Here is a 4,345-nt window from a genome sequence, read left to right as displayed (position 1 = left end):
GTTAGCCTTAGAAAACAGATGAAGATCTGTGAACAGCAATATGGTTTCATGCAGAGAAAGACCACTATGAATGCAATGTTTGCTCTGAGAATACTGATGGAGGAGTGCGGAGGAGGCCAGAAGGAGTTACAGTATAATGTGTGCTTGTGGATTTAGAGAAAACTTATGGCAGGGTGCCAAGAGAAGAGTTGTGGTATTGTATGAAGACGTCTGGAGTGGCAGAGAAGTCTGTAAGGGTAGTCCAGGACATGTACAAGGACAGTGTGACAGCGGTGAGATGCACAATAGGAATGACAGACTCATTCAAGGTGGAGGTGGGATTACACCAAGGATCAGCTCTGAGTCCTTTCTTGTTTGCAGTGGTGATGGACAGGTTGATGGATGAGATCAGACAGGAGTCCCCATGGACTATGATATTTGCAGAGAACATTGTATCTGTAGTGACAGTAGAGAACAGGTTGAGTCTAGTCTGGAGAGGTGGAGATATGCTTTGGAGAGAAGGGAAATGAAAGTTTGTAGAAGCAAGACTGAGTCCATGTGTGTGAATGAGAGGGAGCCCAGTGGAATAGTGCAGTTACAAGGAGTAGAAGTGGTGAAAGTAGATGAGTTTAAATATTTGGGGTCAACTGTTCAAAGTAATGGAGAGTGTGGTAGAGAGGTGAAGAAGAGAGTGCAGGCAGGGTGGAGTGGGTGGAGAAAGGTGGCAGGAGTGATTTGTGACCGAAGAATATCAGCAAGAGTGAAGGAGAAAGTTTACAAGACAGTAGTGAGACCAGCTATGTTGGACAGCTTAGAGACGGTGGCACTAACAAAAAGACAGGAGGCAGAGCTGGAGGTGGCAGAACTGAAGATGTCGCAATACTCTTAAGGAGTGATGAGAATGGACAAGATTAACAATGAACATATCAGAAACAAATGATCTGCTCTGGCACCCATTAATGGAGCAGTCAAAAGAAGAAGAAGAATGTATGTAACCAGGGGAACATGTAAATAAAGAGTACTAAGCATTTACTACAATGGATTATTTAGCTCAGAACAGTTCCAATACCAACAAAGTAAAAGCATGGAACTGTTTCTACTAATTGATAGATTAGTCTTGAAATGTTTTAAATGGATCCTTGTTTTCCTTGTTTTCCTTTGGTTTTTTCAAACCTACCGTCATCCACAACTTTGGCCCTTTTTTTACTCTGGTGTGGGACAGTCTCAGTCAATGTGGTATTTTCATCTTAGAGAAAAAACAAAGATCAGCTGTTTATATTTCAGTGTTCAGTTACAACTACTGCTGATCCCAAGATTTTTTGACTCACCATCCACATCTGAAGTTCTGTCCTTACTGAAGAGGTCAGCTTCTGTTTGGGGAGATAAAAGGTCTGAGCATCCACCTGAAAAATGAGAACAAACACAACGTGAGGCTTTATACTGTGCAGAATAGGAAACAAAGACAGAATCAAAACAAGTTAAAAAATCAAGTTATCATGTGTTCAGAATCAAAACAAGTTAAAAAATCAAGTTATCATGTGTTCATACACTATTTCAACAAAACTTCTCCACCATAAAGATAACATCAAGACTGTCATAGTGTCTCTATTTTACAGCATTTGTTGACACTTTCTCAGGGAAGTAATAATATTCAGTTGTGTATTTTATCATTAAGTTTATGACGATGGTGTTTAACTGAAGTACAATATATTCAGAAAAGCTTTAATAATCTGTCCTTCTCCTGTATGTAATGAGGGAGATAAAATATTTGAAACATAAAAATAGCACCTTTGACTATGAGCTTGATAATCCAAATCTAACTAAATGTAACTATTTCTAATAACAGCTGAACATCATAAACTCAGTATGAACCAAGTGGCATGGATATTGTACTCGATTTCAGTTGACTTCATATGAGAACCTAAAAATAAAGGCAGTCACTGAGAACAGCCAAAAGCTAGAAGTAACTTTAACAAATATATGTCTGTATTTATGAATGAATGTAAAGAATGAATATGTTTCATTATAACCCAAAGATATTCAGAATATATAAAACAGAGAAAAGCATTAGATCCTTACAACTGAGAAGCTGGACTATGCAAGTGTGTTAAAGATTAATAAATTAAATCAAAATAGTTGCATAACTGCTGCTGTAATAGAGACTTTTTAAAACTGACCATTCTAACTCTTAGGTCTGTACCATGATTCTTCTTTCTGCTTGAGTTCATTTTCTTCACTGGAACAGTGACACAACTTGATATGCAACTTTCACCTGTAAAAATGACAGATTAAATTTACTGCTCAGCAGAATTAAAATTCATTAAGTGTGAATTGCATAAACTATCTCAATAACTGAGGTTGTACTAATATTGTGTCACTATTATGTGTAAGAAGAAATTAGAAATAATTTTCCTTTTTGTTATTGATCTGATTTAGATGATAAGTGTCACTGTACAAACAGAAATGTCACAAACCATTTTGGAAATTCTCAGATTTGTCAAAACACTTTTTAGTTCTTAGGATCTCCGATAACTAATGTGACAATTTTTATGAGAAACCCCTTTGATGAGTGTAAAACAGCAGGTCAAAACTGCATCAGATGCAGTGCATACATACCACCAACAGAGAGGTCAATGGTGTTGAGATTCTTCCCTGTTAAGGCCCCAGTGCCTTGTTCCATAGCAAACAGAAGTTTTCTTATTTTGGCAATCTGAAAGGTTTTGTCAGTCTGTCTGTAAAAGTCCCGATGAACTCTGATGTCATGTCCCATGAATCTTGCGACTTGTTCAAGCTCTTGTTCACTTAGATCCAGCAGTTGACACAAAGTGGCCACCTGTTTTCTTAACTTAGTTGATCTCAGGAGCTCTGGGTTTTCTGCTTTGCTTTCCTCTGCATATTTTTGCAAGCAGTCACATCCACGTATGTTTGTTATGGCACCAGGTCTTGCAAAGAGATAAGGGTTTTCAGCAGGTATGCCAGCTTCATCTCTCTTTTTAATCAACAAATTGATTGACTCCTGCATTCACTCGGTCAAGAAAACAGGTACCTTCCTGCCTCGTTTCCCCCGGACTTCTATACGAGTGAGTAACTTGCTAAGTTCTTTTTCCAAAGGAGATAGGGTTTCATAAATGTCTTTGTTTATGACAGTTGAGCTTGCTGTCTTGTAGGTGTCAAGAGTCAAGCGTGATGCTTCCCCTTCACGACGTTTGTTGAAGATGATGGTTTCACTTAACATTTTGTAGGCTGTTAAACTTTGCTTCTGTGTCAGTTTTTCTTTTGCTTTATCCTCTACCATCCTGAGATGGTCCCTCAGAATGATCACATTTTTGGTCAGGGGGATGTCATCTTGTTTGTTCCATCTCTTTTCTTGTATTGTTTGATGAGCACTGACAGAAACATGGTTCTTCCAGTTCTTTTCCAAAAGCTCCAAGAATTTCTTTGCCTTCCTCTCTCCTTGGTCATCATCATTCATGAGTGTTTGTCCAATTAGGACCTCCACTGCTCCTTTCAGACTAAATCCAATTTTGACAGCTGTGGAGGGTTTTCCATACTCATTTTTGCCAGGACTAAATTCTGTAATCTTCTTAGCCACACTGACAAGAAACTGAAATTTTGAGGGTGTACATAAGTCTTGAAGACCTCTCACAGTCTTGTCCATATCTTTAGCAACCAACATGAATCTGCCAAGTTCCCTCATTTTCTGTGCAATGTAGTGGTGTCTTGACTTCACACGCCCATGTTTTGCATACAGTGATTCTCCATACATGCAAATCAAGGAATCACTCCTGATGTGAAAGGACACATCATCTTGTCGCATGTTATTAACGATATTTTGACATCCAATTGGAAGCAGGCGTGCAGCACGACTTTGGACACTTTTTCCTTTATTTTTCTCATCATCTGTCACACAGAGTTTTTTACTTCCACATGAGGACAGATGTTTCCATAGCTCCTTTTTTACAAACATCCCATAACAATAGATGCATGGCAAATAATCCTCAACCAAAGCCTTGTGAGGTGGCTGCCTCCATGTCACAAGCTCTCCGTTGCCCTCTTCCAGGACTTTGGCATTGTGCTTGAAATCTCCTTTATTGCGGAGTTGATCCAGAAAAACCTTGCGTTCTTTTGATCCTGCTGGAAAGCTGAAGGCATATGCTACATCCTTTATCTTCATGTGTTTTCTTTCCAAATGCCTTGCCATCTTAGAGTTTGCCTGTTCTCCTCCAGGCTGAGGGTGAGCACTGGAAACCTGTGGCCTATGCATCGAGGTCCATGACCAACTCAGAATGCAAGTATGCCCAGATAGAGAAGGAGTGTTCGGGTGTGGCCTATGGTTTAGAGCATTTTCACAGCTACATATATGGAC

The 4,345-nt window shown here is 39.3% G+C and overlaps 1 long non-coding RNA gene across 1 annotated transcript; it reads right to left on the bottom strand.

Moving 5' to 3' along the window:
• Positions 1–1,185: 1,185 nt before the first annotated feature.
• On the bottom strand, positions 1,186–2,253 carry LOC117506049. Its single transcript, XR_004559354.1, has 3 exons — positions 2,180–2,253; positions 1,308–1,382; positions 1,186–1,225 (listed from the first exon to the last, which is right to left on the bottom strand). It is a non-coding gene; the product is annotated as an uncharacterized LOC117506049 (long non-coding RNA).
• Positions 2,254–4,345: the final 2,092 nt, after the last annotated feature.

This window comes from Thalassophryne amazonica, unplaced genomic scaffold (assembly GCF_902500255.1).
Source record: "Thalassophryne amazonica unplaced genomic scaffold, fThaAma1.1, whole genome shotgun sequence".
Classification (NCBI taxonomy): Eukaryota; Metazoa; Chordata; class Actinopteri; order Batrachoidiformes; family Batrachoididae; genus Thalassophryne; species Thalassophryne amazonica.
The sequence above is the reverse complement of the archived record's forward strand: the minus strand, read 5'-3'. Positions and strand labels throughout refer to the sequence as shown.